The 26,475-nt window shown below is 45.7% G+C and overlaps 1 protein-coding gene and 4 non-coding genes across 5 annotated transcripts in view; 1 reads left to right on the forward strand and 4 right to left on the reverse strand.

Annotated features, from left to right (window-relative positions):
• P2RY11 (purinergic receptor P2Y11) overlaps positions 1-26,475 on the forward strand; it is a 78,323-nt gene that overhangs the window by 650 nt on the left and 51,198 nt on the right. The window lies entirely within an intron of this gene.
• TRNAH-GUG lies at positions 23,092-23,163 on the reverse strand. Its single transcript has one exon. It is a non-coding gene; the product is annotated as a tRNA-His (tRNA).
• TRNAR-ACG lies at positions 23,167-23,239 on the reverse strand. Its single transcript has one exon. It is a non-coding gene; the product is annotated as a tRNA-Arg (tRNA).
• TRNAH-GUG lies at positions 25,495-25,566 on the reverse strand. The gene has a single exon. It is a non-coding gene; the product is annotated as a tRNA-His (tRNA).
• Positions 25,570-25,642, reverse strand: TRNAR-ACG. The gene has a single exon. It is a non-coding gene; the product is annotated as a tRNA-Arg (tRNA).

Genomic DNA, 26,475 nt, shown 5'->3' on the forward strand with positions numbered 1-26,475 from the left:
GTCAAATGCGATTTAACAGCACGCACGCAGTGACACCAACTGCCTTTAGTTGCTATTAAACAGCACGCACACAGTAATAGCGACTGCGGTCAAATGCGATTTAACAGCACGCACGCAGTGACACCAACTGCCTTTAGTTGCTATTAAACAGCACGCACACAGTAATAGCGACTGCGGTCAAATGCGATTTAACAGCACGCACGCAGTGACACCAACTGCCTTTAGTTGCTATTAAACAGCACGCACGCAGTAATAGCGACTGCGGTCAAATGCGATTTAACAGCACGCACGCAGTGACACCAACTGCCTTTAGTTGCTATTAAACAGCACGCACGCAGTAATAGCGACTGCGTTTCTGTGCAATTCAATAGCCCAGTTGCATTAACAGCGACTGCGCTTCTGTGCAAATAAATTGCACACGTGCAGTAACAGGTAATGCGTCTGTGTGTGCAATTAACTAGCACACGTTAAATAACACAGAATAATTATATTTAAAGTAAATCCCTAATGCAGGCAATACAACACGTTAGAGCGCTGCATGTTGAACAATCTCCTGCCTGATAGATAAACTAGCTGAGCTGTACAGTTTATAAATATATTGACAACGCCTAAGGATGTGAATATATTCTCTACAAACTGTACTTTTAACTATACTGACTACACTTCCTACTCTATCTATCTATCTATCTATCTATCTATCTATCTATCTATCTATCTATCTGGTTAAGACACTGTGGGCCTGATTTACCAAGCCTTTACTCCATGACTCATGGAGTAAAAGCAGGAGTAGCAGCCGTTTGGCCATTTACTAAAGAAATACGCTGCTAGTGCAGTGTATTTCCCTAGTTACTAATGTGCTCCGTGCGCCCAGGAGAGGGTGCATTGTGCACCAGTACAGACCTGGCGCACGGCACATTAAACTATAAATTGCGGGGGTTTGGGCGGGAGTTTATTAAGGGGGGAGGTGGGGGGATGCAGGGGAAGTGAAGTGACATGTGTTTTGAAGTGTTTGGCGGGCCGAATTGAAAGGGAAAGTGTTTTTTGAAAACAGATCCCCGTACGCTTGCACAGTGCGCCTGAACCTCGGGAGGTTCATTTGCAGTATGCAGTATGGGCATGCGCAGAGAGAAAAGTCAGGGATTCCCGTGCGCCTTGTCAGTACGCCGTGAAAATCTTGGTAAATACCAAGCGGCGTACCCATGAATGCGCTGCGTGACGCGGCGCACGGGAATCTCCGAGCTGTTTTCAGCCCTGAAGGGGAACTCGGCGCCAAATTTCAAACTTGAAATCGGCGCGGGTCCCCCTTCAGGGCTACATTAGGCTCTTAGGCTTGGTCCGGAACGTGAGGGGTTAAACCCGCGCCGATTTAGCGCGGGGGTCCCCCCCAGATCCAAACCAAGCCCTCATCCCAAGCATGCAGTCTGGCCCGGACAGGAATGGGGGAGGGGACGAGCGAGCGCCCCCCCCCCCTCCTGAGCCTTACCAGACCGCATGCCCTCAACATGGGGGAGTGTGTGCTGTGGGGGAGGGGGGCACTGCCCCCCCACCCCACAGCACTCTTGCCCCCATGTCGATAGGGACAAGAGCCTCTTCCCGACAACCCTTGCCATTGGTTGTCGGGGTATGCGGGCGGGGCTAATCGGAATCTGCGAGCTCCCTTTAATAAGGGGGCCCCCAGATGCCGGCCCCCCACCCTATGTGAATGAGTATGGGGTACATCGTACCTCTACCCATTCACATGAGGGAAATGTAAAGTAAAAAAAAAACACCACACAGAATAAAATATTTTATTAATCTGCTCCGGAGCCCCCCCTTTCTTCTTTAGCTCTCTTAGAAGGGGGGGTTTCTTCTCTCCCGATCTTCCGCCGGGACCCTGGGCTTCGGTGATTGCTGCCGGGGGAGGGCGCCATCCCTCGGTCCTCTCCGGAGCCTTCCGCCGGATGCCCCCACCCCATTTAAGCTCTTTTTCATTAGGGAGGGGCATCCGGACTTCGGGGTCTTCTGCCGGGGGATGGCGCCTATCCCCCGGTCTTTCCGGTGCCTTCCGCCAGGGTTCCGGTCTTCCTGGTCTTCTGCCGGGGGTGCGCCAACTCCCCGGTCTTTTCTCTTCTGTCTTCTCTGCTCCCTCTTCTGCCTGGCTCCCCCGCGGAGCCAGGGCTTTCTTTCTTCTCTCTTCCTTCTTCTGCCTGTCTCCTCCGGGAGCACAGGGCTTGTCTCCGCTGTCTTCTTCCTTCTCTTCCATTGGATGTTGACACGACGAGGTCCGGCGCTGGAATGCCGTCTGAGCAGTGGGCATGGACTTATATAGGGCAATGCCACTATGTGACCTCAACCCATGTGACATCACATTCCCATCATGCCCAGGGAATGTGATGTCACATGGGTTGAGGTCACATGGTGGCATTACCCTATATAAGTCCATGCCCGCCGCTGACACGGCATGTCAGCGCGGAACCTCGTCGTGTCAACATCGAATGGAAGAGAAGGAAGAAGACAGCGGAGACAAGCCCTGTGCTCCGCGGAGGAGACAGGCAGAAGAAGGAAGAGAGAAGAAAGAAGACGGAAGAAAGCCCTGGCTCCGCGGGGGAGCCAGGCAGAAGAGGGAGCAGAGAAGACAGAAGAGAAAAGACCGGGGAGTTGGCGCACCCCCGGCAGAAGACCGGAACCCTGGCGGAAGGCACCGGAAAGACCGGGGGATAGGCGCCATCCCCCGGCAGAAGACCCCGAAGTCCGGATGCCCCTCCCTAATGAAAAAGAGCTTAAATGGGGTGGGGGCATCCGGCGGAAGGCTCCGGAGAGGACCGAGGGATGGCGCCCTCCCCCGGCAGAAATCACCGAAGCCCAGGGTCCCGGCGGAAGATCGGGAGAGAAGAAACCCCCCCTTCTAAGAGAGCTAAAGAAGAAAGGGGGGGCTCCGGAGCAGATTAATAAAATATTTTATTCTGTGTGGTGTTTTTTTTTTACTTTACATTTCCCCCATGTGAATGGGTAGAGGTACGATGTACCCCATACTCATTCACATAGGGTGGGGGGCCGGAATCTGGGAACCCCTTTATTAAAGGGGTCTCTCAGATTCTGATAAGCTCTCCGCCCGCATACCCCGACAACCAACGGCCAGGGTTGTCGGGAAGAGGCTCTTGTCCCTATCGACATGGGGGCAAGAGTGCTTTGGGGTGGGGGGGCAGTGCCCCCCTCCCCCACAGCACACACTCCCCCATGTTGAGGGCATGTGGTCTGGTATGGCTCAGGAGGGAGGGGGGCGCTCGCTCGTCCCCATTCCTGTCTGACCAGACTGCGTGCCTGGGATAAGGGCTTGGTTTGGATCTTGGGGGGGGGGGCCCACGCTATTTTTTTTGGCCCCGGTTTAACCCCTTATGTTCCAGACCAAGCCTAAGAGCCTGGTATGCACCTGGAGGGAACCCACCTTATTTTTTTTGGGGGGGTCTGGAGTTCCCCTTCATGAACAGCGATCTGTCATTTACACATGTCAGTCCCACCCCCCCCTACAGTTAGAACACACCCAGGGAACATATTTAACCCCTCCCTCGCACCTAGTGTTAACCCCTTCCCTGCCAGTGGCATTTTTTGAGTAAGCAATGCATTTTTTACAGCACTGATCGCTAGAAAAATGCCAATGGTTCCAAAAAAGTGTTCGATGTGTCCGCCATAATGTCGCAGTACCGATAAAAATCGCTGATCGCCCCAATAACTAGTTAAAACAACAAAAAAAAAAATTTGTAGACGCTATAACTTTTGCAAAAACCAAACACTAAACGCTATTTGCGATTTTTGGGAACCAAAAAGATGTAGAATACGTATCGGCCTAAACTGAGGGTTTTTTTAGTTTTTTGAATATATATTTTTGGGGATATTTATTATAGCAAAAGTTAAAATAATTTTTACATATGTGGGCGGGACTTACGCAAGTCCCGCCCACATATATAAACATCGTTCAAACCACACATGTGAGGTATTGACGCGTGCGTTAGAGCGAGAGCAATACTTTTACCACTAGACTTTCTTTGTAACTATAAACTGGTAACCTGGAAAAAAAAATAAAAGGTCGCCTATGGGGATATTCACGGAATTCATTTTGGCCCCATTGCAGGAGTGTTTCCAATAGTAAAGCGTGACATGTAAGGTATCTATTTACTCAGTGTAACATCATCTTTCACATTATCCCCAAAAATTGGGCTCACTTTTGTGTTTTGTTAATTTTTAACCACTTGAGCCCGGACCATATTTCTGGTCAATGACCGGGCAAGTTTTTGTGATTCGGCGCGGTGTCGCTTTAACTGACAATTGCGCAGTCGTGCGACGTGGCTCCCAAACAAAATTGGCAACCTTTTTTTTCACACAAATAGATTATTAAATGTGCGTGATTACTTCTGTCTTTAACACCTCCCCTTCAGGCTGGAAAGCATCAGATCAGGGGAAACAAAAAAAAAAAGCTCTCATTCCATTGCAGCTTGGTTCCTACATGTGTGATGAACTGAGCATGCTCAAACACTTAGAAAAAAAATATCCTTTCTTTTTAAAAGGTGAAAAACACTCCTTGGATGCTCATAGAGCGTGGTTTGGGTTAATTGCAGGTGTGCCCAATTACAAGCTCACCCAAACTAGAGACTGCAATTTGGTCATGTGATTTCAATTGATTCATTACTAGCACTGTTATAAAAAGCTTGGATCGATCAGTCCTCAGCTGCCCTCAGAAGGGGCAGGCTGGCAGAAATGCTGTTGCTAAACACAAATGTGGTTTGTTGCATGGGTTTTGTTTTATTTTGCCAATGGTTTTGGTTTATTTTTAAATGATGTTCACTTTGATGTATTTGTCTATGTGGCCTTATTTTATGAAAAATGTGTGAAGCTATGGTTAATTAGAATTTTGAAATGTATTTTTGTTTGTTTGTCTTTTTTTGCTTTCCTTGTTTTGTTGACCAATAAAAATTACTTTAAAATTGTTAAGTTTGTCTTTTGTTACTTTTTCATGCTACATATGTTGACAGCTGCAGCTGAACTAGGTTTGGGCCTAACAAATTATGTGTGATTTTTGTCTAAGCTTCTTTCCTGGTGTGTAATCATGAAATGTTTGCCATGTTTATTCCCCATGACTTTAAAGACAAAAACTGGTAAGTATTTTATTTATTCTGCAGTGGTCCTCAGCCCTCAAGTACCCCCGACAGGACATGTTTTGGGGATTTCCCTTATCAAGAATTGCTGTCCAGACTGTATTTTAAAGCACATGTGCAAGATGAAGGAAAACCTGCAAACATGGCCTGTGGGGGGGGGGGGGGGGGGGGGTTTGCTATTGGTGGACAGGCTTGACGTGCTGATTTACAGCACTGTGCTTAAATCTAGCGCAAGGCAATCCTATTCAAATTGTGGGTGTTTGAGGGAAGCCAAGTGAGTGTTAGAACCCCTGCTTTGTGTTTTTTTATTTTTGTGTTGAGCTTTGTGTCCCTTTTCTTAAAATTGGCTTCACTTCCTGTCACAGCTGAACAGGAAGTGAGGTTAAAACCCTACCAGTGTCATTTCTTGGGGACACCGGTCAATCTAACTAGTGTCCCCATTAAGCAAATTGCACTCCAGCACTGCTGTGTACACCCCAAATCATGGGTCTTCAAACTACAGCCCTCCAGTTGTTCAGGAACTACAATTCCCATCATGCCTAGTCATGTCTGTGAATGTCAGTGCATTACAAGGCCTCATGGGATGTGTAGTTCTACAACAGCTGGAGGGCCGTAGTTTGAGGATCCCTGCCCCAAATGATTATTTAGTTTGGGGTTTAGTAAAGGCAAAGCCACTCTGCAGTACAAGCATAGTTGCTGAAAATCAGAGAGGAAGCACTGATGGTTTTAACATCCAATCCTGTAGAAGCAAAGTTGTTTTGTTTTCTTCCTTGCTTTGCACTTGTAGGAGTGGATTTGCCTTTAGTAAATGGACCCCAAAGTCCAAGATCCCTAATAATTTGGGGTGTACACAGCAAAATGCTAGAGTGCAATTTACATAATGGGAAACTATTTAGATTGATCTCTGTGTCCCCAAGAAAAGATATTAGTAAGGTTTTACCCTCACTTCCTGTTTGGCTATGTGACAGGAAGTGAATGAATTAGAAAGGGTGAAGACACCTCACAAATGTTGTCACTATCAGGGGTGCAGACATCCCCAAAAAAATGAGCAGATAATACTTATTTGCAAATTAATAATTTTTTAGTTAACATTGGGTGGGGTGCTCTAACACACACATTCCTACATATTAGCAACGCTCTATCCTGGCCTATTGGCATGGTTATATTTTCTTAGGCCTCTCAATAAAACTCTATGAAATTTGTGCTTAAACTAGAACTAGGGGCGGACTGACAACTCATGGGGCCCCTGGGCAATAGAAGATTATGGGGCCCCTCTGGCTTACAGATGACCACCACGCCAGGAGGTAGTGCAGAGGCGGGCAGCTAAAATCTTGGGATATTCACCTTAAAAGCATGTCATTTTTGGACATATCGGGGACAGATCTAAAAAAAACACAGATTTTTACATACTGTCCCTGGTTTTACTGAGCCTGGCAACCCGGATGGGGCCCTCTAGTGGCATGGGGCCCTCGGGCAGTGCCCGAGTGACTCAATGGTCAGTCCGCCCCTGACAAGAACTATAATCAACAAGCGCAGCCCCCCCTCGGATCACCACACTGGACCACCAGGGATGCCCACCCTGGACCACCAGGGTGTGCAAAAACAAAAAAAATATAGAACAAAAAAACAAAAAGCATTAAAAAATAAGAAAAAAGATGCCAATCAGTGCCCACAAATGGGCACTGACTGGGAAAATCAGTGCCACCCCACAGTGCCCATCCATGCACAGTGCCCACCTATCAGTGCCCACCTGTGCCACCCATAAGTATCCATCAGTGCCACCCATAAGTGCCGCCCATAAGTATCCATCAGTGCCACCCATAAGTGCCGCCCATCTGTGCCGCCCATGAGTGCCCATCAGTGCCGCCATATCAGTGCCCGTAATTGAAAGAGAAAAACTTATTTACAAAAAAATGAACCTAAAAAAAGAAAAACGTTTTTTTGGTTTCAAAATTTGCAGTCTTTTTTTAGTTGTTGCGCATAAAAAAAAACGCAGAGGTGATCAAATAACAACAAAAGAAAGCTCTATTTGTGGGGAAAAAAGGACGCCAATTTTGTTTGGGTACAGTGTTGTATGACCGCGCAATTGCCATTCAAAGTGCGACAGTGTTGAAAGCTGAAAATTGGCTTGGGCGGGAAGGTGCGTAAGTGCCTGGTATGGAAGTGGTTAAGGGAATCCAGTGCCCCCCCAGAACTAGTGTGTGGGTCCCCTGAAAATTACTGGGCGGGGTTATACAAAAACAGGGTGTGACCTTGACAGGAAGGGGTGGGTCATTTTTCTATTAGGAGGTGCAGATATGTAGTCAGGCCTAGGGCAGAACCAAACCTAAATATACTACTGCATATTAGGGCTTATTTAGACCGGAACCGATTTACAGCGTGTTTTTATATTGTGGGAGGAAACCCACGCAGGCACAGGGAGAACATGCAAACTCCATGCAGATGCTGTCACGGGCGGGATTCGAACCAACGACTCTTTTGCTGCTAGGTCAAAGTGCTATACACTACACCACTGTGGTGAACGAACATGATTGCAGCTGAAAGCATGAGAACTTTTTTTTTTTTCTTTCAATACCATGCTTTCCAGCCTTATTGACCCCGCCTCTCTCCATAAAGAGGACCTGTCACACACTAGTCCTATTACAAGGGATGTTTACATTCCTTGTAATAGGAAGAAAACTGATCATTTTTTTTTAATTTTTTTATTTCAGTGTAAAACATTATAAAACTAAATAAAAATAAATACGAAAACCCCAAAAAAAATTTTTAAAGCGCCCCGTCCCGACGAGCTCGCGCACAGAAGCAAACGCATACGCGAGTAGCGCCCGCATATGAAAACAGTATTCAAACCACACAAGTGAGGTATCGCCGCGATCGTTAGAGTGAGAGCAATAATTCTAGCCCTAGACCTACTCTGCAACTCAAAAAATGCAACCTGTAGAATTTTTTAAACGTCGCCTATCGAGATTTTTAAAGGGTAAAAGTTTGACGCCATGCCACGAGCGGGCGCAATTTTTAAGCGTGACATGTTGGTTATCATTTTACTCGGCGTAACATTATCTTTCACAATATAGAAAAAAATTGGGCAAAATGTATTGTTGTCTTATTTTTTAATTCAAAAAAGTGATTTTTATCCAAAAAAAGTGCGCTTGTAAGACCGCTGCGCAAATACGGTGTGACAAAAAGTATTGCAATGACTGCCATTTTATTCCCTAGGATGTCTGCTAAAAAAAAATATATAATGTTTGGGGGTTCTGATTAATTTTCTAGCCAAAAAATTGTGATTTTCACATGAAGGAGAGAAGTGCCAGAATTAACCCGGTGGGCAAGTGGTTAAAGTACTCATGGCTATAAAGAATAGAGTCATTGCTCATTAAAAAAAAAAAAAAAAAAAGGGGGTCCCTCCAAATTAAATTACCAGGCCCTTCAGGTCTGGAATGGATATTAAGGGGAACCCCGCCGTAAAAACCAAAAAAAAAAAAGACGTGCGGTTCCCGGCAAATATCCATTCCAGACCCTTCAGGTCTGGTGTGGATTTTAAGGGGAACTCCACCCCAAATTGAAAAAAAAATGGCGTGGAGTCCCCCTAAAAATCCACACCAGACCCTTATCCGAGCACGTTGACCTGGCCGGCCGCAGAAAAGAGGGGGGGACAGAGTGCGGCCCCCCCCCTCTCCTGAACCGCACCAGGCCACATGCCCTCAACATGGGGAGGATGTCCCCATGTTGATGGGGACAAGGGTCTCATCCCCACAACCCTTGCCCGGTGGTTGTGGGGGTATGCGGGCGGGAGGTTTATCAGAATCTGGAAGACCCCTTTAACAAAGGGGACCCCCAGATCCTGACCCCCCCCCTGTGTGAAATGGTAATGGGGTACATTGTACCTCTACCATTTCACCCCAAAAAAAATGTCAAAGTGATAAAAATGACAGTAGCCGGTTTTTGACAAATCTTTTAATAAAATCTTCTTTTCTTCTTTCCTTCGGGTCCACATCTTGCCCGACGTCTTCTTCTATCTTCTCCGTCCGTCCTTCCGCCTTCTGGTCCCGCATCTTGCCCGTTGTCTTCTCCGTCCGCCTCCTCGTCCGCATCTTGGGTCTTCTGCGGTCTTCTTCTCAGTCCGCCGCCTTCTCGTCCCCTGCGTTTGAATTGTAATTGGCCGCCGTTTTCCCGCTCCTGGGACCCGCCCCCCTCTGACGCCACAAGTAAACTCCTTAGAAGGTCATGTGCGTCAGAGGGGGGCGGGGTCGCAGAGCGTCACACAGCGGGGGAATTCAATTTCAATCGCGCCGCCCGGAGAAGAAGTTCCCGCCGTGTCACACTCATGTGACCCCGCCCCCCTCTGACGCACATGACCTTCTAAGGAGTTTACTTGTGGCGTCAGAGGGGGGCGGGTCCCAGGAGCGGGAAAACGGCGGCCAATTACAATTCAAACGCAGGGGACGAGAAGGCGGCGGACCGAGCAGAAGACCGCAGAAGACCCAAGATGCGGACGAGGAGGCGGACGGAGAAGACAACGGGCAAGATGCGGGACCAGAAGGCGGAAGGACGGACGGAGAAGATAGAAGAAGACGTCGGGCAAGATGTGGACCCGAAGGAAAGAAGAAAAGAAGATTTTATTAAAAGATTTGTCAAAAACCGGCTACTGTCATTTTTATCACTTTGACATTTTTTTTGGGGTGAAATGGTAGAGGTACAATGTACCCCATTACCATTTCACACAGGGGGGGGGTCAGGATCTGGGGGTCCCCTTTGTTAAAGGGGTCTTCCAGATTCTGATAAACCTCCCGCCCGCATACCCCCACAACCACCGGGCAAGGGTTGTGGGGATGAGACCCTTGTCCCCATCAACATGGGGACATCCTCCCCATGTTGAGGGCATGTGGCCTGGTGCGGTTCAGGAGAGGGGGGGGGCCGCACTCTGTCCCCCCCTCTTTTCTGCGGCCGGCCAGGTCAACGTGCTCGGATAAGGGTCTGGTGTGGATTTTTAGGGGGACTCCACGCCATTTTTTTTTTCAATTTGGGGTGGAGTTCCCCTTAAAATCCACACCAGACCTGAAGGGTCTGGAATGGATATTTGCCGGGAACCGCACGTCTTTTTTTTTTTTGGTTTTTACGGCGGGGTTCCCCTTAATATCCATTCCAGACCTGAAGGGCCTGGTAATTTAATTTGGGGGAACCCCTACACATTTTTTTGTTTGTTTTATGAATGAATCCCTTTAGAATTGTCAGAGCCGACAATTCATTATAGCCGCGTGTGAATTTTTAAATGACTTTTTTCCTTCAGAATGTCACTTTGTGCAGGGGGAGTTCTAAGTGCGGGAAAAATGCGCTATTTCACATGCTGACATTACACCCCCCCTAGGTACGAAATTTAAAGGAATATTTCACTTTTATTGTTTCACTTTAAGAATTATTAATTTCACTGCTCCCGAAAAAACGGCCGTTTTAAAAAATAAAAAAAGCATTGATACATGTTCCCTGGGGCAGGACTGAGGTCCCCAAACACTTTTTAGGACAAAACTTGCAGATTAGCCTTTAAAATGAACACTTTTGATTTCTCCCATAGACTTCTATAGGGAGTTCGGCGCGGCTTTACATATTACTTTCAATGCGCCGGCTGCTACGCTGGTTCATGCGCCTGATTAAGCCTCCACCCGGAGTACTAATTAATGCATGAACCAGCGCAGCGCACATAGCTTAGTAAATCAGGCCCTGTGTCTCTATCTCTCTATCTCTCTCTGTCTGACTGACTGATCTTCTCTAGAACCGCCAACACACTACACTAGGCAGCCGTGCAGGCTGCCTTTTATAGTGGGGGGCGTGTACTAATCCCCCTGAGCCATAATTGGCCAAAGCCACCCTGGCTTTGGCCAATTATGGCTCTTCGTTTTTTGAGCGCTGTGATTGGCCAAGCATGCGGGACATACAGCATGCTTGGCCAATCATCAGCGCTCAACGCCCCAGTGAATTATGGGACGTTTTGCGTCACTCGAATTTGGCGCGAACGACCCGTTTTGTTCGAGTTTCGACGAACGATCGAACGACCGATGTTCGAGTCGAACATACGTTCGAATCGAACGCGGAGCTCATCCCTAAATGTAATTATGTATATCTAATATCTGTGAGATCCCTGTGCAAGATGCAAATGCTCACTGCTATTACAGTGCCACAATCTTCCAGGTCCAGTGCAGAGCAGCTGCCATTATGCATATTAACCACAAGAGGTCACTTGTCTTGCCACCCACCATTCACAGAATGCCTTGTATTTTTTCCAATGAATACAAGGTGGTCTCTGATTGGATGAGGTGGAGAGGCGGGACATTGATGTCACAATCTCCACCACATCCACATCCATCTGCTTCTCCTTGCCATGTTCAGTCACAGGCTGGGGGAGGGACAAGACCTTTAAACTGTTACCTAACTGCATCAAAGAAAAAACAGCTCTCCTGTCCTGCCAGATATGCCTATGCTGTTTGGCAGGACTGTGTAAATCTCAGGACTGGATAGAATGAAATACAAATTCTTTGGCAGTTAAACCGCTTCCATATATATCTTTATATGTCAGGCAGACAACTCCTCAGTGAATCTTCTAGAACAGACCCCCCAGTGAAATCCTGTTCTATCTTAACTTCAAAGAATTTAGCAGAACAAGCCCCCCAGCTCTGGCACAGCTGGGACCTCAATGAGAACAGGTAAAACAAACTGCTTGGCTGCCCAGAAGTGCAGTAGCCCTTCAGGCTGGGAACTTCACCTCCTGGACAAGAACGAGGCAGCTCCAAGCTTCAGACTGTTTATGCTCACTACCAGCCACCACCTGGGCACCCTCTCCTTAGTTAGGGATTGGCTGAGACAGCAAAAATATTCAGCTGCTGATTTGCTTCATCCAGTCCACTATATTCTGGAATCTGCCAGAAGGAAGCAATCAAACCTGCAGCTAGTGAAACCTAAACTAACTAGCAGCCTTGCTAGTCTCTAAGCAGTGTTCTCTCCTGCTGTCCTCTTATTTGCTCTCTTATGTCCCTCTCCTGCAGGATCTTTTTTCTCCTTTTGGATACACCCGAGCCCCGGCCCAAGGTCACCCCCCCCCAGATTGGAGAGCTCCCTGGGCTTGGCTGACCCTGGGTATTTAGGGAGGCCTGCCCCCTTCCAATCCAAGTTGGGGATTAGTCAAGGCTCCTCAGAATACCCCAGGAAGCTCCATCTCTCCTCCTCTAGCACCATCTAGAAAGAAGATGGAGGTGACAGTGATGCTGCATGTGAGTCACCCAGCCCTGCCCTCAACCACTCCCAGCCCAGAATGAAAACAAACAGGCCTAGTCACCAGCTAGGCCTGCCTAAATTTTCCTACTCTGCTAGAAAAATCCTCATTCTAGCACCTACCTAACTAGAGGGTGCTACAAATATGACCAAAAAATTGGCAGATCCTCCAATTTGTTGAATGCATAATAAGTAAGATAAGAAAAAATAAATAAATAACAGGGTAAAACAAAAAGGGGCAGGAGAAATGCTTAGCCGAGGCCCACAACTTGCGTGGCCACAAGGCTGGGCTATGCAAGGGTGGTCAGACCACCCACCAGCACCTGTGATGGCAAAGAGATGGATGGTGAAGGTGGCAGAAGGAGATTTGTACAGACACTGCCAGCACTGTATAGCTTCAGAGGGAACGGCAACTAACACAGGTTTTCTAATCTTCCCAGTCCATGTCCTCACCAAGAATGTGTGGTCAGTGAAAATGTTCCTGCACATACAGAGAGTGAAAAAGCAGAATCAGGCAGCGACTAGCTCATGGTGCATGTGCAGCTTAAGAGTTAAACTTCCTCTGCCACACATGTAACGAATGATGTCTGGTTCCTCTCTACCCCCACATTTGTGTTTATTTGCAAAAAAGGGATCTAACAGCAAAAAAGGGGATCTAACAAATATACGACAAGTCATTTAAAGGGCATTTCTATTTTTGCAGATAAATAAGGGGAAAAACCCCACTATATGTTTGTTAACCACTTAAGGACCGCCTCCTGCACATATACGTCGGCAGAATGGCACGGCTGGGCACATCAACGTATATGTACGTTGATCTTTAAGCCCAGCCGTGGGTGGTGGGCGCGCGCCCGCGACCCGGTCCAAAGCTCCGTGACCAGGACCGCGGGACCAGCGGACCCGATCGCCGCTGGAGTCCCGCGATCAGTCCCCGGAGCTGAAGAACGGGGAGAGCTGTGTGTAAACACGGCTTCCCCGTTCTTCACTGTGGCGGTGTCATCGTTCGTGTGATCTCTTTTATAGGGATCCACAATCGATGACGTCACACCTACAGCCACACCCCCCTACAGTTGTAAACACACTTGAGGTCACACATAACCCCTTCAGCGCCCCCTGTGGTTAACTCCCAAACTGCAACTGTCATTTCCACAGTAAACAATGCATTTTAAATGCATTTTTTGCTGTGAAAATGACAATGGTCCCAAAAATGTGTCAAAATTGTCCGAAGTGTCCGCCATAATTTCGTAGTCACGAAAAAAATCGATGATCGCCGCCATTAGCAGTAAAAAAAAAAAATTTATAAAAATGCAATGAAACTATCCCCTATTTTGTAAACGCTATACATTTTGCGCAAACCAACCGATAAACACTTTTTGCGCTTTTTTTTTACCAAAAATAGGTAGAAGAATACGTATCGGCCTAAACTGAGGAAAAAAAAATTATATATTTTCGGGGGATATTTATTATAGCAAAAAGTAAAAAATATTGAATTTTTTTCAAAATTGTCGCTCTATTTTTGTTTATAGTGCAAAAAATAAAAACCGCAGAGATGATCAAATACCACCAAAAGAAAGCTCTATTTGTGGGAAAAAAAGGACGCCAATTTTGTTTGAGAGACACATCGCACGACCGCGCAATTGTCTGTTAAAGCGACGCAGTCCCGAATCGCAAAACCTGGCCTGGTCCTTCAGCTGCATTTTGGTCCAGGTCTTAAAGGGGTGGTTCACCCTAAAAACTACTTTTTTTTATTACACTGGCCCCCCACATTACAATACGATTAAGGCTATCATTATTTTTTTGATGCTGTACATACCTTTGTACAGCATATTCACCCGTTGCGAGTCCCACGGGAGTGGGCTTTCCTCACATGTCTGTGATTGACATTTTGACCAAAAACAAGCTCCCCCCGTCGCGTAAGCCGTGTCACGATTGGCGAACGGAGCCGAATGGCGATGCGCATGCGCAGTATAGCGCCGACTCACCGTTCGGCTCCTTTCGCCAACCGTGACGCGGCTTACGCGACGGGGGGAGCTCGTTTTTGGTCAAAATGTCAATCACAGACATGTGAGGAACGCCCACTCCCGCGGGACTAGCAACGGGTGAATATGCTGTACAAAGGTATGTACAGCATCAAAAAAATAATAATAGCCTTAATCGTATTGTAATGTGGGGGGGGCAGTGTAATAAAAAAAAGTAGTTTTTAGGGTGAACCACCCCTTTAAGTCGTTAAGTGTTCCCAATTTACACAGCATAACTAAAACGTTTTTTAAAAATATATCTTACCTTTTTAGATGTTTCTCAGGAGGAGGTGTCATGGCTGACTGCAAGTTTTTTGTCCCAAGTCTGTCCTGAATAACATACAATGCAAGAAGCCCAATCTCTACACCTTTAACGCTTTGGGCAGACAGGGTTCAAATCTAGTTACCAGTTGTTAATGAAGATTTTCTGCACAGTACAGACAGGGTGGTTAATTATGGCAAGCACAGCTGACCAGCCCTTCATAAACAGGGAGAACTACCTAGGATTTTTCCTTGTTGGAGGGTCCAGAATACAGCATCTCATGTAAAAGAATATCTGGTGATCCTGCCACGACGGTCCTTGTTAAGGCATCTCTTGTTATGATGTGAGAAGTGTCTCCAATTGAGCCCCTGCAATGTCACCCTGTCACACGTTCCCATATAGGTGGTTTTTTCGCACGTTGCATGGGACTGCTCCAACATTTTCACTTTCATAAAACCAATTCAGAACAGTGGTTCCGCCAAAGCTGGAGAAGGTCCACATAACAGGCAGGAGGTAGCAACAGAAGGTGAAAAAAGATGACAACTTTTTTTTCTTTTTTTAATGTGGCAGTTATTTGATACACAGTGCTTTAGCTAAGTACATTTTATCTGGTTAGGGTTTAGCGCTAGTTAACTACTTAAGGACCCCTTCACGCCAATATACGTCGGCAGAAGGGCACGGCTGGGCACAGGCACCTACCTGTACGTTGCCTTTAAGAGCCCAGTCGTGGGGTCGCGAGCACCGCCGCCGCCGGTGGGCTCGCGACACGGCCTGAAGCTCCGTGACCGGGACCCGCTGCCCCGATCGCCGCCGGTGTCCCGCGATCGGTCACAGGAGCTGAAGAACGGGGAGAGGTGTGTGTAAACGCATCTTCCCCGTTCTTCTGTGTGGCAGTGACACTGATCGTCTGTTTCATGATATAGGGAACGGCGATGAGTGACGTCACACCTAAAGCCACGCCCCCCTACAGTAAGAATCACTCCTTTAGGGCACACTTAACCCCTTAGCGCCACAGTGGTTAACCCCTTCACTGCCATTGTCATTTTCACAGTAATCAGGGCATTTTTATAGCACTTTTCGCTGTGAAAATGACAATTGTCCCAAAAATGTGTCAAAAGTGTTCGATTTGTCCGCCATAATGTGGCAGTCATGAAAAAAAACGCTGATTGCCGCCATTACTAGTAAAAAAAAAAAAATTTTTTATAAAAATGCCATAAAACTATCCCCTATTTTGTAAACGCTATAAATTTTGCGCAAACCAATCGATAAACGCTTATTGCGATTTTTTTCTTTACCAAAAATAGGTAAAAGAATATGTATTGGCCTAAACTGAGGAAAAAATATGTTTTTTTATATCTTTTTTGGGGATATTTATTATAGCAAAATGTAAAAAATATTAAATTTTTTTCTAAATTGTCGCTCTATTTTTGTTTATAGCACAAAAAATAAAAACCGCAGAGGTAATCAAATACCACCAAAAGAAAGCTCTATTTGTGGGAAAAAAAAGGACGCCAATTTTGTTTGGGAGCCACGTCGGTCAATTGTCAATTGTCAGTTAAAGTGACGCAGTGCCAAATCTCAAAAAAGGGCAAGGTCCTTAGGGTTCACCCTAAAAACTATTTTCTAACAATACATTGAGCTGACTCTCGACAATGACAGTATGCCGTTTTTTTTTGTTTGTTTTTTTGCTGTACATACCTCGTACAGCTATTTTCTTCCCTGGCTTCCAGGTAGTGAATCCCGCGGGAGTGGGCGTTCCTATCCAGCAGGTGATTGACGTGATGACAAAAACTACCTCCCCCCGTCGCATAAGGAGCGATTTGCCGAAAGAAGCCAAACTGCGAGTCGGCGTTATACGGCGCCTGCGCACCGCCGTTCGGCTTCTTTCGGCAACTCGTGACGCTCCTTATGTGACAGGGAGGTCGTTTTTGTCATCACGTCAATCACCTGCTGGATAGGAACGACCACTGCCGCGTGATTAACTACCCGGAAGCTGTGGGGAAAAATAGCTGTACGAAGGTATGTACAGCGAAAAAAAAACGCATACTGTCATTGTTGCAAGCGAGCACAATGTAAAGGTAGAAAAATGTTTTAGGGTGTTTTAGGGTGAACCTCCGCTGTCTATCCATTAAAATGCATGTGCCTCCACTGTGGGGACGCTCATTGTTTAGTGTTAGGACCACAGATATTGCAGGGTGCCTTGGCGCGGCTCTGTGGCTCACGCATGCGTTTGCAAATGCGTGCGGACCGAACCCCTGTTTTTAACGCATACTGTAGACAGGTTAATTGGTTCTCTGCAAGCTGGTCGGTAAGTAGGCTTGGTTTTTCCCTGGGCATTCCCCAGGTTTTTGTTGTTATCTGCTTTAGCCTTCCAATGCTACTTACTGTTATGGCCAGCTATAGATGGGGGCAGTGGACATGTTTATGCTTCACCTGTGGTGTTTATATTGGTCCATCAGTGCACCAACACCTTTGCAGCCATTGTGCTACATGCTGGGTGCTTGGTGTGCTCTTGTACCTTTAAAGGAGGGGTGGCTTCCCTTCAGTTCACCTGCCCCTGTCTATCCATTAAAATGCATGTGCCTCCACTGTGGGGACGCTCATTGTTTAGTGTTAGGACCACAGATATTGCAGGGTGCCTTGGCGCGGCTCTGTGGCTCACGCATGCGTTTGCAAATGCGTGCAGACCGAACCCCTGTTTTTAACGCATACTGTAGACAGGTTAATTGGTTCTCTGCAAGCTGGTCGGTAAGTAGGCTTGGTTTTTCCCTGGGCATTCCCCAGGTTTTTGTTGTAACCTCCGCATTAACCTGCATAATGGTGCGGGTCTTTAGTGGTTAACCACTTCAAGACCGGACACTTTCACCCCCTTCCTGCCCAGGCCATTTTTAAGTTTTCAGTGCTTTTACACTTTAAATGACAATTACAATTACTCAGTCATGCAGTAATTTTTTTTTTTTTAGCCAGATAGAGCTTTAATTTGTGGTATTTAATCACCACTATTTATATATATATATATATATATATATATATATATATATATATATATATATATATATATATATATATATATATATATATATAAATAAATAAAACCAACATTTAAAAAAAAAAAAAACATTTTCTTTGTTACCATTTTGCAAATAAATAAACATGTCTTCATAAATTTAGGCTGAAATGTGTTCCGCTAAATTTCTTTGGTAAAGTAATCCAAATCGGTGTATAAAATGTAGTGTGTGTGAACGTCATAGAAATATGGTAAACACTGCGCTGCTTAGAGAGTACAGCAGCTAACACAGCTAGTTTTGAATAAAAAAGCAAAAACAGAAGGAAAAAATAAAGTGTAGCACTTAAACCAGGTAAATAATAAAATTATACTTGGATCTTATATTAAGTGACAAGAAGAACTCAGTGACCGTTCATAATTGCAACATGGTCTCATTAAGTGTGTGAACAAAATAAAAAAACATGATGCGTGAATAAACAATGTGATATAAAAGGATGCAAAAGTCCATATAAATTATATTCCACCACGTGAGAAGGGATACAATCCAAGGAATGCAATGACGTCCTTGTAGTGATCAGACCACCACCAACAGTGTAGTAATCTGCTTACCGGAAATGGTGGACTAAAGGGGACGTATGTCGCCTGAAGTCAAAAAAGGCTTAAAAGCGTATATCCAGGGTCATGGAAGCAGGCAGCTAGATGTGATGATCATCCAATGCTTCTGATAGGACACAGCTTCAAGGGGAACTTTTTGATGAAAGGGAAGGTTCCTAGGCCCAACCACTCAAAGTGGTATCAGAGATGTTTGTTTAAAAGGAAAAAGAGAAGGGTAGCGTAAAATTGTAACAAAAAAAACATTTATTTGTAAAAGACAGCAATTACACTCACATGTAGGCTGAAATAATCAAGCGTGTATACACAATTGAGGCGGCAGTGGAAGCGACCCGATGCATTTCGTATAAAAATACTTCATCTGGGATGAAAAATATAAATTGTAGTGTGTGTGAACGTTATAGAGTCTACAAACTATGCTATATATACTGTATATATTTTAAAATTGATCAGTCATGATGTCTAGATGGCCTATCTCATTTCATTAGACCCTAAAATGAGTGGACAGTACAAATACCATCAAATATACCACCTTTGTGGAAAGTAGACAATCCTAGGTATTTAGTAAGAAGTATAGTGAATTTTTGTCATTTGTCATTTTTGTTATTGGTAATTTTATTGCTAATATATTTTGGAAAATTAAGAAATAAAAAAAAGTTGTAATTTTAGTTATTTCTCACACACAACATAAGCATACTTACAATTACATCCCAAAAACATTCTGCTACTCCCCCCAAGTATGGGGATATCACATGTGAGACTTTTTCACAGCCTAACTGCAAAAAGAGACCCAAAATCCAAGGGGCACCTTCAGGCTTTCTTGGGGCATAAATTACTCCAACTTTCAGGCTGCCCTGGAGCACCAGAACAGTGGAAACACCCACAAATTGACCACATTTTGTAAAGCAATCACCCTAAGGTATTTTCTAAGAGGCATAATGAGTCTTTTGCAGATGTCATTTTTTTGCTACACATTTTTGGGAAATGCAAAAATAAAATAAAATAAAAATGTATTTGTTTTTACACTAAGTTGCCAATTAATAAGATACTTCTAACTCACAGTATAGGTATACATAATTTACCCCAAAACACATTCTACTACACCTCCTGAGTATTGAAATACCACCTGTGCGAGAGTTTTTCACAATCTAACCATATATAGAGGCCCAAAATCCAAGGAGCACTTCGGGCTTTTAAGGAACATAAGATACGCATCCAATTTCCTGACTGCCTCTCACATTTTTGGAAGCCCTGGAGCACCAGGACAGTAGAAACGCCCACAAAATGGCAACATTTTGGAGAGAAAACACCCCAAGATATTTTTTCAGAAGCACTATGAGTCTTTTAAAGATTTCACTTTGTTGCCACAAGTTTTTAGAAAATGCGTAAACAATTTTATTTTTTTACACAAACTTGTCAGTTTTGTAATATAGTTCTCACACATAGCATAGGAATACTTAGAATTACACCCCAAAACACATTATGCTACTCCTCCTGAGTATGGCGATACCACATGCGTGAGATTTTTTTCAATTGTAGAAAGAAATGTTTGGACAGCCGCACTCTGGAAAAACCTTCTTGGTTGCCTTTTATTGATAAAAGTTTTCAAACACCACACATCACAGCAAAGACAGGGGCATACAGCTGACGTTTCGCACTACAATCTATGAGTAAGCACTGATTGTAGTGCGAAACGTCAGCTGTATGCCCCTGTCTTTGCTGTGATGTGTGGTGTTTGAAAACTTTTATCAATAAAAGGCAAACGAGAAGGTTTTTCCAGAGTGCGGCTGTCCAAACATTTCTTTCTACAATTGCTTCGTGCATTGCACCTGGGTTTCTCTGAGAGGATACGGATTCATCCACATACCTAATTGGAGCGGTGACTATCTTCTCTCTATAGACTTTTTTCAATGTTTGGACTTAATATGTACCAGACATCAACCAACACTGCATTAAAGACAGTGTGCTGTAATGTAGATTCTTTCCCTTGCGGGTTAATTTGATGCAGCTGCTGTTTGCCCACATAATTTCCAGCCAAGCTCCTTCAGTTTTCAATCAATATCAGCCAAGGCAATATATCCTTGATAGGCTTAAAGGGAGGCCCTTGAAGGTTTGACAAAAGCAGATTGAGATACCACAGCGCTATCAGAGAGCATCTGTGGGGAAGCCAGGGCTGGGACAAGGGAGGGGCAGTTGGGGAAGCTGCCCTGGGTGTCATTTTTTCATGTGGGGAAAGAGTGCCGATTCGTTTACTTTTCTTCTGGATGCCACATTTGAGCATCAAAATAAAATTGGCAATACAATGGTACTGCAGTATCAGTATCACCCAAAAGACACCCAATGTTAATATATAAACGTCTGAAATTAGAGAGAAGATTGTTAAGAATCGGAGCAGAAAGGGAGGATAAAAAGGGGAGGGGGAAAAGTCAAAGGTACAGGCGCATAGTACGAGTAATCATCGTGCCATGCCGCGCCAGAGGGAATGCTGACTTGGATAAGTGCCATGGATGGGCAGAGCAGCACCAGTACAGGGTGGGAGGAGGGCTGTTAGGTGTCTCCAAGTCTCTGCTCTTCAGCTTGCAGCAAGATAGCCATTAGGAGTGGCTTGGGTTGGACCTACAAGGAACATATGTTTCAGAGATTGCCTGCCAACAAGCTACCTGAATCAGAAGACTATCTTCCAGTGCTGGGACAAGACCAACTAGTGCCCAGGGCAAAGATGCCAAAATGCCCCCCCCCCCCATCATTATGTGCAAGCTTATGAGGAGGAGGAGGGGGAAAGAGAGAGCACAGCCCACACCTCCTCCTGGCTCTCTCTTCCTCTCCTTGCCGCTTTAAAACTTGGGTTGGCAGTAGTATTGACTCCTTACAGCCTTATAGTAGAAGAAACTTGCGGTAACCCCAATCCTTACAATACACGCTGCGCCCAGGGCAGCCATCCCTTCTGCCCACCCCTTGTCCCGGCCCTGCTATCTTCACACTAGCCCTTGCTCTGAAGCAATTCATGATAGATGGCTTTTCAGAGTAGCTAAGCAGCTGCTGTCAGGTGTTCAGAAGACAATCATACTGCCTCTTGAATGCCCCACCCCCCTCCTTTTTTTTTGTGCAGCAATTTGAAATGGAGCAAATGCACCACAATTATTATTCAAGTGTTTGGCTAACACACCCTTGGCTCCATTGACTTGAACGGCCAAGTTTAACAGGTGCTGCTGCCTGTCAACTTAATGCGTTTAGTTTGCTGTGGCGCAATGATGCAGAACATCTCAGCCGCAGCATGTAAACAACTCCTACTAGTTGTATTTTCGACTTAGGCTGGGTTCACACTCGTGCGAATTGGATGCGGTTTTCTCCGCATCCAATTCACATGACAGGAGATTGTGTCACCCTATGAAGCCGATTCACTAATTTCCAGGGCAGCTGCAGAGCGGCTTGCACAGGAATCCTGTGCATCTTTGGCTCAGTTTCAGGGCCAAATTCAGGCAAAAATGTGTCCCTGTTCGTCCCTGAAACAGAGAACAGGGACACACCAGACCCCTGTTGCAAGCCGCATCTGAAAGCAGTGTGAACCCAGCCTTAAAGCGTTAGTAAAGGAAAAAAAATTTTTTTTTTTAAATAACAAACATGCCATACTTACCTCCACTGTGCAGTTCGTTTTGCACAGAGTGGCTCCGGATCCACGTCTTCTGGGTCCCTCGGCAGCTGTCTCTGGTCCTCCCCGCAATTACTCACCACAGTCATGCAAGAGAGCTTGCATGGTGGTCACTAATTGCTGGAGCGCTCCCGTAATACAGCGAGCGGCCATAGCCGATCGCTGTATCACTCGGCCCCGCCCCTCAGCGCGCCGCGTCATGGATGTTATTGACAGCAGCGCCAGCCAATGGCTGCGCTGCTCTCAATCCATCCGCTCCAGCCAATCAGCGGCCAGGCTGAGCGGCGAAGAGGATCGCGGGACCGCGCACGGGACTTTCGAGGGGTCGGGTAAGTATAAGGAGGGCTCGGGGGGGGGGGGGGGGGGGGGTTGGCAGTATCAGATGTTTTTCACCTTAATGTATAGATTGCAATAAGGTGAAAAAACATTTTCCTTTACAACTCCTTTAAGGTGGAATGGGGGTAAAACTGTGGCTGTTATCCCTAGGTTCACACCTATGCGGTTTTTTTTTTGCAGTTTGCAGAATTGCATTACAGTCCATTTAACATGGTTTCCTATGGTACAAGTTCACATCTATGTGTTTTGCAGCCGCTGCGCTTTTGGAAAGGGTCGGGGGCTGTTTTGCGTGTAATAAACTTCAATGGAATCACACCAGAAATGCAAGTGTTGTGTTTGTGATGCAATTTTTGATGTGTTTTGCGTTTTGCAGTTTTTATTTTAATACTGTATATAACTGGTTGCTAAGCAGGGGGCCAGGAAGCCGGCCACCGCGTCCTTAACAACCGACAAGTATTCAGCTGTTAGTGGGGTTCCCTGATGATAGCTGAATGTAAAACTAAAAACAATTTCCAGAAAAGAAAATTGGAAAAAAAAAAAAACGGTGTGGAGTCTCCCCAGGTCCATACCGGGCCCTTCGGGGCATCCCCCCCCCCCCCCCACAATCCATACCAAACCTTTATCCGAGCATGCAGCCCAGCGGGTCAGGAAAGGGAGGGGACGAGCGCACGCCCCCCCTCCTGAACCATACCAGGCCGCATGCCCTCAACATGGGGGGGGGGGGAGGGTTCTGCAAGAGGTTATCTCCAGTGTGTCCCCTCTAATTGTGTTTTTGTGACAACTGGAAAATTGAAAATTTTCTATAATTTCTTAAAAGATGCCGTGACCCGGATTCGAACCGGGGTTGCTGCGGCCACAACACAGAGTACTAACCACTATACGATCACGGCCGACGAGCCAGGTAGGAGTCGAACCTACAATCTTCTGATCCGTAGTCAGACGTGTTATCCATTGCGCCACTGGCCCTAATGTGTCCCTGAGGCCATAAGATTAGTCTAATCCTTGACCTGTAGACCATCCTTGACATCCTGTCTATACATGTAAATTTGTTGTTCTACACATATTCCTGTGTGAACTTGCTGTTATCTACTAATTTCATGTTGACTGAAAGGTTGTAATTTGCACATTTTTATTGTGCCCCATGCATCATCCCCTTCCTTCCTTGTGACAGCGCCAATTCCTGGATGGCTGCACCTAGCACTGTCACATGGGGAAGGGGAGAAAGTCTGTGTAAGCTCAAATGTCCCTTCAAGATTTTTTATTTTTTTAGTTGAAAGTCTGTGTAAGCTCAAATGTCCCTTCAAGATTTTTTATTTTTTTAGTTGAAATTGGCGTCCTGAAAAAAACGACCGTTTTTAAAACTTTTTTTCCATTGATACATGATACATTCCCTCAGGCAAGACCCAGGTTCTCAAAGACGTTTTCACAGGCATACTATAGACACCCAGCAGGTACAATATTTAAAGGAATTTTTCATTTTTTTTAATTCAAGCATCATTAAAATCACTGCTCCTGAAAAAAAGACTTTTTGTTCCATTGATACATGTTCCCTGGGGCAAGACCCGGGTTCTCAAAGACGTTTTACAACAATAACTTGCATATTAGGCTTTAAAATGAGCACTTTTGAATTTGAACGTTCGAGTCCCATAGATGTCAATGGGGTTCTAAATGTTTGTGCGAACGTTCGGTCCATTCTAAGGTTCTGGTGCGAACCAAATGGGGGGGTGTTCAGCTCATCCCTAACTAACAGCGTAGCACAACCCGGCGGGGACTCTTTCTGTGCTGCCCCCCTGCAAAGTGCTTCCCTAGGCCTGGGCCTTGTTAGCCTAGGCCAGGATACAGCATTGACTCTGGGCACACAGCAGAGAGGGCAGGCAGAGAAATCCATGGAGGACTCTGGGCACACAGCAGAGAGGGCAGGCAGAGAAATCCATGGAGGACTTTGGGCACACAACAATAAGGGCTGGTAGGGCAATCAGTGAAGGACTCTAAGCACACAACAGAGAGGGCAGGCATGAGAGTCCGTGGAGGACTATGGGCACACAGCAAATGGCAGGCAGGGCACACAATGTAGAGGGCAGGCAGGGCAATCAGTGAAGGACTTTGAGCACACAGCAGTTTTTTATTTTGTTTTATGTTTTTTATTTTGTTTGTTTATGTTTTTAGTGGTTGAACTGGATGGACTTGTGTCTTTTTTCAACCTGACTAACTATGTAACTATGTAACTATGTAAGGCAGGCATGGCAATCAGTAAAGGACTCTGAACACACAACAGAGAGGGCAGCCAGGACAATCAATTAAGGACTCTGGGCACACAGCAGAGAGGGCAGACAGGGCAAACTATGGAGGACTCTGGGCACACAGCAGAGAGGGTAGACAGGGTAAACTATGGAGGACTCTGGGCACACAGCAGAGGGGGCAGACAGGGTAAACTATGGAGGACTCTGGGCACACAGCAGAGAGGGCAGACAGGGTAAACTATGGAGGACTCTGGGCACACAGCAGAGAGGGCAGACAGGGCAAACTATGGAGGACTCTGGGCACACAGCACAGGTTCTGGCAGCAAGTAGCTGCTACAGCAAATGGTCAACAAAGTGGGGAATGGAATATGGAACCACAAGTCCTCCCAGCAGCCTTTGTGTCCAGAAAACAGCACACAGTCCATATTGAACTGTGAATCTCAGCAGCTCTTAGTTTTCATCTAATGAAACCATGATTTCCTCTATGTCCATCATGGGAGTAAGCTTAGAATCGTCTGACACGTTACACAGCATAGGGATATTATATGGTAATTTGGATTCAGCCAAAACCTCTGTTCCCAAATTGTCGGGGGTTGAGGCGGCTGGCTTTATCCTGGTACAGGACACAATAACGTCTGTGCTACATGCTAAGCCAAACCTCATCTCATACCTCCTTGGGGTGCACAGGAACATACAGATCAATTATGCAGATACACTTTCCTCATTACACGTGGCCTCTGGATTAGAGATAGTTGCTTTCACAAAGCAAAACATTTCCTGTCATCCTCCCATTGCAGGGTCCTGGAACACAATAGGAAGTGAGAGGGCATTTCCGGTTTAAGGAAAATTGCCTCCCAAGACAGTTGTCACCCTAACAAATGTCTTCATTAATAGATCTCCCTTTTCGCCCTTTTTCCTTCTTTAATGCCAACTGGAAAATTGAAGATTTCCTATCATTTCCTAACTCTGCTTACAAAATGTTGCCGTGACCCGGATTCGAACCGGGGTTGCTGCGGCCACAACACAGAGTACTAACCACTATACGATCACGGCCGACGAGCCAGGTAGGAGTCGAACCTACAATCTTCTGATCCGTAGTCAGACGCGTTATCCATTGCGCCACTGGCCCTGCTATGGCACTGTGCCCCTAGGCCTTGATATTATTCTAGTCATTGGCATGCCTGCCCTCTCTAAATCTGTTAGTTTGTTGTGTTGTACATCTTCCTGTACGAATGTGCCGTTCTTGTCCACTGAATTTATGTGTTGATTATAAGGTTAAGTGCATTGTCCTCTTCCTCCCATGTGACAGTGCCAATGCTTGGTTGGACGCACCTAGCAGTGCCATGTGGGCGAGGGGAGAAAGTTCCCAGCCTTGTTTAAGCTTAAATGTTCCTCTGAATTGTTTCGGTGGTTGCAGCCAATAAAGATAGCAAAGATTGGAGTCTGCGCCCCATGGAGAGGTATTAGGAGTCTTCTTTAGCATGGGGGATTTTTTTTTTTTTTTTTTTTTAAATCTGGTTCCTGAATATAGATTGCAAACATTTTATATTCTATAATATTTATATATTTAAGGGAATATTTTCTAAAAAGAATAAGAAATGTTACAATTCTGAGCTGTCCATATCTGAAGCCATAACATTTTACATGAATTAGTGTTACATAAAAATATTTAAATGTATAATAAAAGTATATTAAGGCCTCAGGCACACAGGAATTTATTTTTCCTCCCCTGAATGCCTATGCTCCGGGGGGTTTGGGGGAAGCAGCGGTGAAAACGCGCCTAAAGCCATGTTGTGCAAAAGCGTTTTGGTGATATAATTGGTATCTCACTTGCTCGAAACTTGCACGGATTTACCCCCTACCCCTAATACCTGCTGGAGGAACTGTGGACTTGCTGAGACCTCTATGCATATATGGTGGAACAATCCAGAGCTTACCACTTTCTGGTCCTCACTCAACAAA

Source organism: Rana temporaria, chromosome 3 (genome assembly GCF_905171775.1).
Source record: "Rana temporaria chromosome 3, aRanTem1.1, whole genome shotgun sequence".
Classification (NCBI taxonomy): domain Eukaryota; kingdom Metazoa; phylum Chordata; class Amphibia; order Anura; family Ranidae; genus Rana; species Rana temporaria.